Source organism: Rhinopithecus bieti, unplaced genomic scaffold (assembly GCF_001698545.2).
Source record: "Rhinopithecus bieti isolate Rb0 unplaced genomic scaffold, ASM169854v2 scaffold_9976, whole genome shotgun sequence".
Taxonomy (NCBI): domain Eukaryota; kingdom Metazoa; phylum Chordata; class Mammalia; order Primates; family Cercopithecidae; genus Rhinopithecus; species Rhinopithecus bieti.
The window spans coordinates 2,777,900-2,792,421 of record NW_016806761.1 but is presented as its reverse complement, the minus strand read 5'-3'; the positions used below and the strand labels follow the sequence as shown (position 1 = coordinate 2,792,421).

The following is a 14,522-nucleotide window of genomic DNA, read 5'->3' as shown; positions in this document are numbered from 1 at the left end:
TGCTCAGGCAAGAAAAAGGGAGAGAAATTTGGCAATGTGAATTTTTAACAAGCACTTGAGTTCTAGAAAGACCTTACTTCAGAACTGTGGATAATATGATTCAATATTGTAAAAGGATTACACTTCTCATGACATTAACTGATAATAGAAAATGTCTTTGGTAAGAGACAAATTATTTTAAGTAATTAATATTTCCCTGAATTGTTTCTGGAATGAAGCAGAGGTTGAATAAGCAAGAATATGGATAAATGAATAAATGAATAAACTCATGCATCTATATTTGAAGTAAAAGACAGTATTACATTTCAGAAGATAAACTCAAGATATACTAAATAGAAATCTAAATTTACAGTGACTATTTGTCAAAGATAACCTATTGGCATTTTGAAGAGTTCTAAGAAGAACTAACAGGGCCACAATCTCCAGGATTTAACACGGTTGGGGGCAGTTATCACTGTAGAAAAAAAATGTGATCATATAGTTTTAATACACAGTAAGTTCACATGATTTCAAACCTCTGCCTCCAGGTTCAAGTGATTCTCCTGCCTCAGGCTCTGCAGTAGCTGGGATTACAGGCACATGCCCCATGCCTGGCTAATTTTTGTATTTTTAGTAAAGACGGGGTTTTGACATGTTGGCCAGGCTGTGTTGAACTCCTGACCTCAAGTGATCCACCCACCTCGGCCTCACAAAGTACTGGGATTACAGGCATGAGCCACCATGCCTGGCCTCAAGGTGATTCTTTAAAGTATTCATTTCATAGTTAAAATATGTTTCATAGGACAAAAGACACAGACCAAGTAGGTGTACATACACTGACACTGAGTTTAGTAAAGTCCTAATTTGGAAGTTAAGCCAATGGAGACCTCAACATTCTATTACATAGCCATGGACTTACCTGTATTCATAAATGCTTCAGGTAACCAAAAAGTTATCACAAAACCTTATTCCTGTCAGTATCTGTCTACATGTCTACACTGTTCTGATACAATTTTTCTGCGTCAGCCTCCCAAGTAGATGGGATTAAAGGCACACACCACCACACCTGGCTAATTTTTGTATTTTTGGTAGAGACAGGGTTTCACTGTGTTGGCCAGGCTGGTCTTGATCTCCTGACCTCAGATGATCCACCTGTCTTGGCCTTCCAAAGTACTGGGATTACCGGCATGAACCACCTCTCTCAGCCTGTTCAGAAACAATTTGAAGTAGTTTATTCATTTATTTTTTAAGACCATAGAAAATTAAGAGCAGAAATGAAAAGTTGATGAAAGTTAACAAAAAGTAGAAGCAATTTTCATGGACTTGTTTGTAGGAACAACTCTGAATTATCCTCAGTTAAAAAACTGCCTTTTCACATATTGGGAGAATTAGTAATATGTAAGAGAGGTTTTTCTATTATATATGTGCATGTGTATTTTGTAGTGTGTGTCTGCTTGGGTGTGTGTGAATTCATAATTCATCTTTTTTCTTCATGTTTGTCAAAGTTCTCAAGTCTAGGGAATGTGTGTTTCATCTTGACAGATGATCTCTAGTCACAAATCACAGGTATCCATTTGCAGATGTGAAATCTTCAAACTGGCTTTTGTAGTACATTTCCCCTAGTCTTTATCAAAGTCAGTCTTCATTTTTGCATTCATTTTGTATAGGGACTGGCTGAGTGGTATTACTGCGATGAGTTAAACTTCTGCTAGCTAGAAAAAATCATCTGGGGAGTGGAAATACCCCACTTCCTAATGGTTCCAGAAACCTTATCAATTTACAATTCTTACTAGTTATACAGAGAAAGAGAGGTTTTAAAGAATGGCAAAAACACAAAAGTATTTGAAACTATTTCTGACTCCAGATTCTTTGACTATTTCTTTGTAGATAAAATTTCACCTTGCTCTCTGGATCAGTACAGTATTTGAAATAAATGGAAGAGTGGCAGTGAGTTAGTCAATCTTTTATAGCAGAGTGGTGAGGGAGGGGAAAAGATTGATGCCTGCGGATGGAGTATCTCTCTCAAAAATATGGGTGATATTAAGCTTCTTGACAAAAACCTTTACTTCCACACATCACAGGCAGCTCAGACTAACACACTGGAGTGAATTTATTCTCTCCCTCCCCCTCAGCCTGCTTCTCCCCCTGCGTGATATTCAAGTTGTCCTCTCAGCTGCCCAGCCCAGAAACCCGAAGCCCATCCCTGATTCCTGACTCTCCTTCACTTACTGCATGCTAGGGTTCCCTGCTCCTGAAAATCTCATTAATCTACCCACGCTATTGCATCTCCACTGCCACGCTTCCATTGACACCATCGTTCTCTCTCACTGGAATTACCACAAGTGTCCCCCAGCTCCTCTGACTTCCTTAAACTCACCTTCCTCAAATATATTCTCTGTGTAGCATTCAGAATGAGCTTATAAAAATATAAATCATGTCACTCTACTACTTATTTTTCCTCCACACATCCTCTTCAGGGCAAGCTCCAAACTTCTTAATTAGCTTGCTGGCCTGACTCCTGCTGACCATGGGTCTTGGGTGACTTTCTCCATAAACAAGGCTTCAGAAAAGGACTTTCGTGCAAGTCCTACATTTGGGAAATGATCCCAGAAACACCAGCAGAGAGTCAGGAAGTGAGACAGGGCAGGGAGGGACCTATCGGAAGAGTGAGTTATCTATATGGTTATTCCTGTGGGAAATTGAAGGGCAATTCCATCAGGGACTCTAGGAGTCAGTATAGGACATGCCTCAGAGTTAATCATCCCTCAGGGGAGCAGATAGGGGTATTTGTCTACCTACTCCCTCTCCATCATTTGTTGAGGGTGATTCCAGGGGCTTATGACTTTCCTAAACAATGGTCTAGTGTGTTCCTACAGCAAGACAGAAAATACCTTTGGGCAGAGGCTTGCAGAGGTGCAGTTAGCAATGATCAGTAGCTCTGCTCACTCAGCAAATATTCAAACAGCTCAGATCACCTGTCCTCCTTGTCTAAGTGCAGAGGAGAGAGTGGTGAACAGCAGACGAAGCCATTGTTCTCATGGTGCTTATGTGGAAGCTCCTTAGCTTCTTGATGCTTCTACATTAAGAATGTTCTCCTCATGCTGAGCACCCTGCAATTCTCTAGGGCCTTCACAAAAGCAGATCCCACACCTTAGCAAGCCCCTCGCACTCATCTGCCTAACTCCTACTTTCCCTCTTAGTTTAGTTGAGGTATTGTTTCCCGTGGAAAGACTTACTGAAAGTATTTGGAAAATATATAAAACCAAGTGACATAATATTAAAAGCATGTTTTAAATCTTTAAAATAATAAATCATCTTATTAAAAAGTGGGGTTCAACTTGACAAATAATGCAAGAAATACACATTAAAGTAAAGCCTGAAAAAAATGAATCAGAGGCCACTTTAAAGAAGGTGAATATCTCACGTCGGCCAGGGTGTGGCACTCTCACAGGCTCTCTGTTGAAGTGTGTGTGAGCACTACATGTTCAGAAGTAAATGTGGCAAAATCCTTTTAAAAAAATTCATAGCATTAGGCCAAACATTCTCATTCCTATAAATTTATTATTTAAAAAATAACAAATCCCTCCTTCATCAGTATATCAATCTGAAATTATAGATAGCACATTTACTCAAAATTTAATACCTCTATAACTTACCAGTTATTAAAAAAATGGGATTCTTACTAGATTTTGAGAAAATATTTTAAACATGAAATTAATAATAACTTGATGAAAACTTTCTGGAATTTTCAAGAAGTTAGACAAATAAGTTTTATACAAACAAGAGGGAAATTTTCCAATCTTGTTCCTCGAAGAGCACCTCATTCCTACAGGATGTCAACATCACAAACTAGTTGGCATCTCCATCCACCCAGGGAGTGCCAGAGAGCAGGGCAAGGGGCAATGGCAGGCAGGCAGATGCTCCTCCCTCTCTTCTCCTTAGACTTCAGGAAATGTCTTCTCACAGAGCTGGTCTAGACTCACATGGCACAAAGCTCAGAATAGAATTAATCACGGACTCTTTACCTCAATTTATACAGGCGTTATATTAAAAGGGAGGAACACAGTTTTAACAAAGGAATGGCTTCTTATCTTATACAGGGGAATTAATTTTGTTCTTACTAATCCTCCATGCTTTCTCTCAACAGTAACTTGCCTTCAAATAAGGTCTCAATAAAGAACCAATCAGGACTTCTTTTCTTTGCTCTTGGAGGCCTAATCTCCAGTCTGGCCCTAATCTCTCTGGCCCATTACTGTTGCCATAGCTACAGCTTCTTTATCTGTTGTCATGGAGAAGAGGAGGCGAATTTGCCACACTATAACGACAGTCTTTTTTTCTTTAAAGAACACCTTTAAAAATTTTTTAATAATAGCCAAATCCAGGAAAGAGTGATAATTTTTATAGATAATGAAAAGCCAAATATATATAGTTTTGAAGCCAAAAAATAATAACATTTTGCTTAGGCCCCTGCAATAGCCTTGGTAACAATGATACTATTGGATTAATTTTTTAAATAAAGCTTCAATTTTCTACATACCAAAGACTTTTCTGTCACGTTATTATACAGTGTTTATGAGCATGAATTTTATCTGAGCTTACTGATAGTCCACAACCTTCATTCCCTATGATGTATATGAAAGATAAGAGGTATTCATAACAACAAAAATATTTAATTTACATTAAACCTCAAACAAGCCAATAGAACTGTTTCCTTGTTTCATTCCCCATGTTGCTCACTAAAATATTACAAATGTAGCCACCAAATCAACTAGCTGCTTTATTAGCTGCATCTCTTTTATTAGTCTGCATCTTAACCACTTAATAAAAATAATATGTAAATAGATATTATCAGGGAAATAACAGAAACACTTCATTTTCCTAAGAGCAAACAACTATCATTTCTCCTTTTGATTTTTTTCTTGTTGTTCCCTTGACACCAAACTCTAGCTTTTATTGTCTAAATGAAGAAGTGGATAAACCTAAGTTATAGTTAATTTTTTATACTTCATAAAGTGTATTTCACAAAATTATCAAAAAAAAAGAAGCATGGCTGTGTGTAATTAGAACTTATAATGAATAATTTTTTTTCTAAAATGTTTACATTATTTTTCAAAATGGAACGAACATGACTTTTTGTGGTAGTGGGGATTAAGAACTTTAGAAAAAGTAAGAAATGTAGATTTTAATAAAATAGTTATTTGAAACTTTTTTTTTTTTTTTTTTTTTTTTTTGAGACAGAGTCTCGCTCTGCCGCCCAGGCTGGAGTGCAGCCAGCCGCCCGATCTCAGCTCACTGCAAGCTCCGCCTCCCGGGTTTACGCCATTCTCCTGCCTCAGCCTCCCAAGCAGCTGGGACTACAGGCGCCCGCCACCTCGTCTGGCTAGTTTTTTGTATTTTTTAGTAGAGATGGGGTTTGACCGTGTTAGCCAAGATGGTCTCTATCTCCTGACCTTGTGATCCGCCCGTCTCGGCCTCCCAAAGTGCTGGGATTACAGGCTTGAGCCACCGCGCCCGGCCTGAAACCAATTTTTATCTTAATATCAGACGAAAATTAATGTATTCCATAAAATCTCATTAAATAATCATTTATTTATGTTTTCTAATTGCCAGATAACATTGTATGCTTTTATCCTGTATAACACAATACTTTGAGGCATATATATATCGTGAAATGGTAAAATCTAGTTAATTAACATGCATTACCTCACACACATAAAATAATGTATTGGGTAGGTACATTTTAGATACAAATGAATAATGAATATTGATGGAATATCTATCATGTTCCTACTGTTATGCATGAAGCTAATAATAATTTATTTTTAAGCCCTGAGTTTTGACCTCAGAGAACAGGAAATTAATTTGAGGACTCAAGGTTTCCCCTGTAAACTATTGAAAAGTTAGAAACAGTCACTTACTTACAAATGAGTTCCATTCTAAAGTTTGGGTAGAAAAGTTATTTAGACGTTAGAACACATCACCTCACTAAATGATTTCTATTCCGTTTCCAGATACCTATTTAATTTGTACATTAACCATCATAGTAATAATGCTATGAAATTGAATCATACCTTGTATGTACTCCTTAATAAAATGAATTTAAGCATCTAATTATTAATCCATTTAATGTTAATTGAAAATGTACTGTGTGCAAGGCACTGAGTCAGAAGCTGTTCAATCCATTTCCAGATCCCAGAGGGAAAACCAGCTTGGTCTTAACTGCCTAACCAACTTGGCTTCACCCTCTAGGATGCATTTGCTGCCACCTCCAATATTACTCCGTTCATTCCAGCTATACTTTCTCAGTTGTCTTCAGCATGCGGCCTGAAGGATCTAAGCCTGAAAGATACAGTTGAGGGTCTCTGAGAGTGTGGAACTAGGTTTCAGGAGTGTACAAAGGCTTTACTTTCAGAACAGCCTCCTTGCTACCTCTCAGTTCTCCATGCTGAACTGCTCAATTCCATGAAGACCTCATGCTTATACCTCTGCTACTTTTGTGTGCTGCAAACTGAACTGGAATACCTTCCTCCAATTGCTTTGCTGCTCTGACGTGGGGGCCTCCTTCACCTTCAGTTAGAGTGTAACTTCACTGATGTCCAGCCTGGCTTAGGTCCCTCTACCTGGGTGTTCACAGGATCAGGACAAGATGAGCACTCTTGTCAAGGCACTTCCCTGTACTCCAACAATCTGGTCATTGTTGTTGTTGCTGTTGTTATCCTATTACAAATCGTATGCTCTGTGAAAGAAGGAACCAAGTCTAAACTGTTTATCACTTTAATCCCCTGTCATTATCACAGTATATGTTAGCCATATCATAGGTATGCATTAAATTATTGCAGGGTCCAGCTAAATGGAAGGCTTTGCAAATTTGTGAGATTATGTTAAGACTTTGGCTGGAAAATTCCTTTTCAGAACCCTGTACAGTGCTTGTTTGAGAATACGCACTGGGAGAAGATAGAGCATTGCTGCAAACTAGTTATGTTCATTATTATTAATTTGCAGATAAATTACAAAGTAGAATGAAAAACCAAGCTCAGAGGAAGGTTCTAAGGAAATGCAGATTTGGGGTGAGAACCTTTTTTTTTTTTTTTTTTTTTGAACCAAATGGAGAAGGGGAAATATATCACAACCTGTCTGTCACAGCTTGTCAACCTTGATCCCTAGAGGAAGCTCTGGTGGCAAGCTTTCTACATTGTGCCAAGCAACGGAGGTGTGTTCATAGAAGGATGCTTCCTAAGGGAAATAATGCTTTCATTAAGAAGCAAAAAGGAAGCTTGAGAATTTGGTTTGGGCTGACCTTGTATCCAGAAGGGGACCTGCAGGTCTGTTATAGAAAGTGTGATTCTTATCTCAGAATCATACATCAAAGAGAATGGCCAAATAAAAGCTGTATGCTAAAAGGATTTCCTATGGCCACACAAAGACATAAACTGAGAAACAAATTCTGGGAAGTAGTTTCATATCAGCAGTGACAACTATAGCTCTCAGAGTTTGAGCTCTTTTCAGACAAAAGGAGGAGAAAAATATTATCTGACAAACTGGCCAACCAATACATGTGCAACTAAAGGTTTTATGCTCAGATCTGCACATTGTAGGTATGTAAAAGCATACATCATATGCTTTTCATAATTTCTTTATCTCCAAATTGCTTATTTAGGAAAGTGCCTTTTAAAGAGTTTATGAAGATGCAGCAAGTGCCACATGCAGCTTGGCAAGGTGGCTAGGGCATCATGTATGTAAATAAATAGATTTGACTAGCAAACTGCAATTAAATGGTATGGACCTTGCTCCCTACTCCCGAACTCTGTGATTGTGTTATTTGGAAAAGTATTTAGCCTCTCTGGGCCTTAATTTCCACATTAAAAATGGTACAAAATATTTAGTGTACAGAGCTGTTAAGTGATAATGAGAAACGGATTCTAAGGGCTGCTCACCATACCTAGCATAGATATGTATTCAATAAATGGCTGTTATTATTATTTGTCTATCTTTAGATCTTGAGAGCAGAAAGCCTATTTCTGTTGGTCCAGTTTCTTGATGGCTGTCTGGAGATGTAGGAACTCTCATAGAAAGGCATTGGGAGGCCAGGCGCAGTGGCTAATGCCTGTAATCCCAGCGCTTTGGGAGCCTGAGGCGGGTGGATCACAAGGTCAGGTATTCAAGACCAGCCTGGCCAAGAGGGTGAAACCCTGTCTCTACTAAAAATACAAAAACTAGCCAGGAGTGGTGGTGGGTGCCTGTAATCCCAGCTGCTCTGGAGATTGAGGCAGAGAATTGCTTGAACCTGGGAGGGGGAGGCTGCAGTGAGCCGAGATCACGCCACTGCACTCCAGCCTGGGCAACAGGGTGAGAATTTGTCTTAAAAAAAAAAAAAAAAAAAAAAAAAAAGCATTGGGAAGTTTTGAGCTAGTTTTGAGTCTGGTAGATCAAGTCAGTTGAGGACAAGCGTGCTTCTTCTGTGGAAGGAAAGTACGTTGTCACTTCAACATCCTTCTCTACATAACTTTTCAGGTTGCAGAGAAAAATCCATCAGTAATTTTCTTTTTAAAAATTTTTATCATCCCATATTTCTGCTCCTATAAGAGTTTATTTCATTTCAGGTCTCTTTTCTCTCTTTGTATTTTCTTACTAGTCATTGCACCCTTTCCATCTGTCACTATACCAGGGCTTTGTGAGGCCACCTTTAATCATCTTTCTCATCAATGTCTCTTCCTGGCATCTTTCCCCAACTACAGAAGAGTTATGCTTCTACACAATTGCAGCTCGCTTTGTTTCTACCCTTTCCCTTGAGTTTATGTCATTGAATTCTCAGTCATTGTTTATCCATTCTCCATGCCCAGAGACCCTAAATGTGCCATTTCAATCATTCCCTTGTCACCAGTTTCCTCTGGGGATAAAGACTGACAGGCTGTGACAGCTCCCCTCCCACCCTTCATGTGCATCACCATCCTTCCCCTCATCCCAGCCATATGGTGCTTTGTCCCAGGCTGGCAGGCAATCCTGTCCTCTGCCGGTGAAGAACATCTCAAGAACACATGCGTTGCTGATATAGATCAGTATGTCAGGCTTTAAGAAGCAGTGCTTCCTCCCTGCAATTTCCTTTGGTGATGAGACGCTACTAAAGTAAAATAGCTGACAAGTTGTGTTGTTAAGAGAAAAAAATAATGAAATCAATGCTACGAAGTTTAATTTTGTATGTGTGTGTTAAACAACTAAATGTTTCCAGTGAGAAACTCAAGTAAAGATACATGGAAGATAGTACAACTTAAGAAGAACCAAAGGTTTAAGCTACTCTCTTTAGTAATGTAGGTCATTTAAAGAGCTCCTTTTACCATTGTAGGACACTAGGCAACTCATTAAAATGGCTCCAATCCTACTTGATGGCAACCTTCCAACTCTCCCTATAGGACTTACAATAAATTTTAAAATAATTTACTCAAGGATATGGTGTCAGGATAGCTGTGGAAATGCTTATTTCTAGGATATGCTCATTCAATCTAAAAAAAATTATCTGAGAATCAGAGTTGCAGAATGACAGGTTCGCTAAATCCTATGTTTCAAATAGACAGGATAATAACAGGTGTGTGAGGTGGCACCACAGGCCAAGAATGTATTGACTGTGTATGGCATGGAGGTTTATTAAGCATTTGTGTGCAGTACAGTTGGCTCTAACCCCTTGCTACCCATCCCTAAATTTTATAGCCACCAAAACAAATTAAAGGGGAATAAAAATGAAGCAAATAAAAGAAGGTATAAAACTAAGATAAATTATTACTTATTCCAATTAAGTTTATAGAAGTAGAGTATTATGCCACTGTTACTATGTCACTGCAAAACAAAAGGGGGCATACTAGGTATACAAAGCATGTTTCCTTAGATTCCTTTTTGTTTTCAGGTTTGACCATCCAGGACTCTACATTTCTGAGAGAGAAAGAAAAAGGCCCCGACTACTTCTATTCTAGTCCTCTTTCTGAGAAGGAGGATGGTGAGCATGTAGGACTTGCAACTACACCTGAGTCATCACTCACATAGCTCATTCTTTCTCTTTCTTAAAGTATTGCAGTGAAGAAAATGATAGCTAAGCTATCAACCATAGAACAGGCATATTGACCTGAATCTAGTACTTACACTTTAAATCTATAAAGTAGGAAAATAAAAACAATAACCACCAGAGATGATTAATAAAACACATTATATAATCATAAATTGTGGCAGTGCATCAAAGTCTGTATTTCCCCGGTCACTCTAAATAGAAAAATATTAATTCCTCCAGAAAAGATGGGTCTTTTAAAAAGTCTTGTTTAATTTAAAATAATCATTAAATGTATTATTTACCTAAAGATCCATATTGATTTGAGTTATGGTTGATCAATATATCTATTAGTTCAAACTATAACACAGCACGTGTGGAATACTAAAATATAGGATACAGATGTTCATCTGCCATAACAAATGTATCTATTTTAAGTTTCATTCCTTGCTGCTATTGTAGCTGAGGCAAAGCATACGCTTGGCAGGTATTCTCATGTTCACTAATCTTCATCAAGATATAAGTGGTATATATGATTAGTGACCTTTTTTTCCTTGAATAAAGTAAAAAGAACTATAGAATTGGCTTTGTAGACAAGGCTTGCTATGAGTTGAGTGTTTTTGTCCCTCTGCCCTTCAGGTTGAAATTTAACCTCCAATGCAACAGTATTGGGAGGTATGGCCTTTCAGAGGTGATTGAGTCGTCAGGGCTCTGCTCTCATAAATAGGATTCATTGCTCTTGTAAAAGGGCTTGACAGAGAGTTTGCCCCTGTTTTTGCCCCTTCCATTCCTTCTGTCATGTGAGGACACCAAATTCCTGCCCCATGGAGGACATAGCCACAAGGTACCATCCCAGAAGCAGCAGTCCTCACCAGACAACCACACCTACTGATGCTTTCACCTTGTGCTCCCAGCCTCCAGAACTGTAAGAAATAAATTTCTGTTTTTCATAAATCACCAAGTCTGTGGTGTTTTATTTTATTTTTGTATTTTGGAGACAGAGTCTTGTTCTGTCACCCAGGCTAGAGTGCAGTGGCATGATCTTGGCTCACTACAACCTCTGCCTCCCGGGTTCAAGACTCAGTCTCCCAAGGAGCTGGGATTACAGGTGTGTGCCACCATGCCCAGTTAATTTTTGCATTTTTAGTAGAGATGAGGTCTCATCATGTTGACTAGGCTGATCAAACTCCTGGTCTCAAATGGCTCACCCATCTCAGTCTCCCAAAGTGCTAGGATTACAGCTGTGAGCCACTGTGCCTGGCCCAGTCTGTGGTATTTTGTTATAGCAGTACAAAAGACTATATTCTCTTCCAGTTAGCAGCTGGTTAAATACCTTCTAGGTGCAGGTACGTCAGTCCCTAAATTCACTACTAAGGCTCTATCATTCTATGAAGCAGCAATAGCGTCCATCTCTCTATTTTCCTCCTTATTTTTCTATTTATTTATTTCTCTCTTCTCTCTTTCTTTCTCTCCTTGTTTTTTCTTTGAAAACAATTCATCCAAATTTGGGACAGAATTTGGAACTCAATGACAAATTCACTATCTAGTTCGGAAAGTAACAGCTGCATCTTAGTCCACCTGGGCTGCTATAAATATCCTAGACTGGATAATTTATCAACAGCAGAAATACATTTCTCACAATTCTGGAGGCGAGGAAGTCCAAGATTAAGGCACCATCAGAGTCGGTGTCTGGTAAGGGCTTCATAGATGATACCTGTTGCTGCTTCCTCACAAGGTAGAAGAGGCAAGACAGCTCCCTTCAGCCCCTTTTAGGACATGAATCCCACTCATAAAAGCAGAGCCCTCACAGCTTAATCACCTCCCAAGAGGCCCCACCACTTAATACCAACACAATGGGGATTAAGTTTCAACATGAATTTTAGAGGGACACAAACGTTCAGACCATATAGCCACTGGTTCTAAAGACAGGATAATACAGAAAAAGATGAGAATCAGGAGATAAAAGCAATAAAACTTGATGATATGACATTATTATATCTCCTATTCCTGAATTTCTTCCAAACTTAAAACATTATAAAAACATCCCTCTTCTCCCACATGACCATCAAGACACAAATACAGTGGATAATGCCCACAACATACCTTGAGTTCAGTCACATACAGTCTCAAAATATAAAGGAAAACAAATGGCACTAGCCCCTGACTTGACTATTTCACCACCTTCCTATATATTGGAAATTCAGAGGTGAATAGATATTGGCTATTTGATATGGTTTGACTGTGTCCCCACCCAAATCTCATCTTGAATTGTAGCTCTCACAATTCCCATGTGTCATGGGAGAGACCTGGTGGGAGGTAATTGAATCATAGGGGTGGGTCTTTCCCATGCTGTTTTTGTGCTGGTGAATATGTCTCATGAGATCTGATGGTTTTATAAGGGGAAGTTCCTTTGCACAAGCTCTCTCTTGCCTGCCGCCGTGTAAGATGTCCCATGCTCTTCCATCGTGATTGCCAGGCCTCCCCAGCCAGGTGGAACTATGAGTCAGTTAAACCTTTCTCCTTTATAAATTACCCAGTCTCAGGTATGCTTTTATTAGCAGCATGAGAACAGACTAATCCACTATTGAAATGGGAAAGCAGTTGTAAGAATATGTAAAAACCAGAACCCACGAAAAGAAATATTGATAAATATGACTGTATTGAAACAAAAACTTCTACATGAGGAAACATAATAGGGAGATGGAGATAAGAATGACAATCTGAGACATTTTCTATATTACTAAGAGCATTAACATTCCTAACATGCAGGGCTGTTTCATGTCAAACTATTCAAAGAAAAGAAGATGGTAAGTAAGCTACAGTTAGAAAAGATGATAATAGCAAGGGTCAGTATCTGTACCTTTCATTTCAATATCTTTGAATATCCTATTGTAATTTCATCCTCCAGATAATTATTAATTCCACCAAAGATAATTATTTCACTATAATAAATGTCAGCATAAGAATACAAAACACTGTGGCCTTCACCTTCAAAGTGTGAAAATTTGTTAAGCTTCAAATGGGATGGAAACAATCATTCTCACACCTTTGGCTACTTAAAGCAAAAAGTAAATCATATAATATATTCATAAGTAAATATTTTGATGGAATAAAAAAATTACCTGTGTAAAGTTCACAACTTGGTGCCATGCTTCCTGAAACATTTTTAAATTACTGTAACATGTAGTTTGCGATTCTGCAGCTACTATGCAATAAGCACGAAGATAGAGTTACAAAACCTAACTCACTCTGGTCTCCAGCTTCCTGCTGCTCTAGGGTCTGAACACAAAGCACAGTATGATATTTAAAGAAATTCACTAAGGGATGACTAGAAAATAAGACAAAACAACTCAAGATGAACCAGAGGTGACTTCACCCCTCTCTGCCATCCAGCTATGTCATGAGCCAAACATGTAAACTATCTGTTCTGGTGTCTAATCCTTTTGGGTAGAGGTAAGGATAGGAGATCTGGAGATTGTAAGAGTTTTATTCTTAAACTCTTTCTGGGCAATCAACCTGTATTCTCAAAAGGAGGAGGCACTGCTATACAGATGACAGCACACTAGCTATACTGCCTTCTATAACTATCTAGAGTTGTATTAGATAATTAACACAGAATATGGTAAAATCATGTTAGACCTTAGTCATAGAGTTGACAGAGCCATTAAAAAGAGAGGTGAGGAGGCTGGGGACTGGGCTAGATTTGAGAAGCTTGCTTCCAAAGAAAAGAGTATGGAGATGAAAAAATATTAATTTCAGAGTAAAATCCTGGCCAGCTCAGCCACCACTTAGTAAGTAGTAAAAGTTATTATCCTCAGTGATGTCATGTGGCTGTCATGTATCCTTGATATTATGTGGCAAGAAGTACATTTCCCCTCTGTGGTATTCTTTCCAAAAAGAATACCAGTTTAAATGATGAAAAAAAAACTTTGCATAAATCCAGATTGGGATACCTGACCAATACTCTCCAAGACAGTCAAGGTCAAGAAAAAAAGGGAAAGATAGAAGCTGTTACAGAAAAAGGAGCCTGGGAAGATATCAAAACTAAATGCAAGGAGGCTCCCTGGATTGTATTATGTGACAGAAAAATGATATTAATGGAAAACCTAATGAAATCCAAATAAAGACTGGAGTGTAGTTCACAGTAATATGGTAATGTAGATTTCTTAGTTTTGACAAATACACACAGTCATGTAAGATGTTAACAGTGGAAAACTGGGTAAAGGGTATATAGGAGCTCTGCTATATTTTTACAATTTTCATGTAAAATTATTCTATCATATATAAACATGTTCATTTTAAAGAGGGGTAGGGACTGTTGCTTAAATTATAGTTAGAGATCAATCCTAATGTGGTTAATGCTAGTGTTTGTCCAAAAAACAGAGTAGACTCCATGAAGACATATAATAAAAGGATGTTTATGTATTAGGAGTGCATCATTTGTTTCTGAGTAAAGAACTTATTAAGAAAAAGGAACAAGGACAGTGTTAAGTTTTAGGATTCTTACTGTGTT

The 14,522-nt window shown here is 38.3% G+C and overlaps 1 protein-coding gene across 1 annotated transcript in view; it reads right to left on the bottom strand.

Annotated features, from left to right (window-relative positions):
* The window catches only part of DCC (DCC netrin 1 receptor), a gene marked incomplete at its 3' end in the record, with an annotated part of 1,003,641 nt that overhangs the window by 143,637 nt on the left and 845,482 nt on the right, over window positions 1–14,522 (bottom strand). The gene's annotated exons all lie outside the window — the stretch shown is intronic.